Raw genomic sequence first — 905 nt, 5'->3', positions numbered from 1 at the left:
AAAGTCTATAGTGTAGTATGCTCCTGATGCGAGTTCACAGCACACGTCCACTGCACGTAATCCATGCACGCTGTCCTAAACACAGCTACACTAAAAACAGCTACTTTATTCTCTAAATTAGAGCCCTTTAGTGGTGAGGAACATACAGAAAATTCATGTGCTTATTCTACAGCCCTTATCGGACAAGGTGAAGTGTTAATTTACAAAAAAAAAAAGATTTAACCTGCAATATGCTTTTTAATCCGAAGCTCAAACCCCGGTGTGCAATGTCGTCTCTGGGAATTGAAGTTTCCTCACATGTGACATCGGTGAGGAATAGTGAGCTGTCCACCACAGTCAGAGCAGGTAAGTCCAAGGGAGGCTAGGTGCAATACGGGCCTCTTGTCTCCTTTGGCGTCCGTCGTTCCACTCACTCCTCTTCAAGTCTATGCAGTCCTTGATGACAGAGCCTTCGCCTGGCGGAGCGTTGGGTGGCGGTGTCCTCCAGCTGGGTTGGATTTAACACACACACACACACACACACACACACACACACACACACACACACACACACACACACACACACACACACACACACACACACACACACACACACACACACACACACACACACACACACACACACACACACACACACACACACACAGGTTTATAGGGTATAGACCGATAAAATCCCAAACTGGGCATGTTGGTGGATTAGACCGACACACCTTTCCCAAGGTCCTAGAGCCTTGGGAGTAAGGCCAACACACTTCAAAAAAATTGCAAAACATTTGGCTCACTTCAGCGCTCTTCTAGGAGCTTCAGAGGCTGAGATATCCCACCTGACTGGATGGTGGTTTATGGCGACCTTAAAGTTATGGTTTATACTGACCATACCTGGTTTAGGGCGACTTTAAAGGGAC

This window comes from Symphodus melops, assembly GCF_947650265.1.
Source record: "Symphodus melops genome assembly, chromosome: 19".
Lineage (NCBI taxonomy): Eukaryota > Metazoa > Chordata > Actinopteri > Labriformes > Labridae > Symphodus > Symphodus melops.
Note: the sequence above shows the minus strand (reverse complement) of the source record.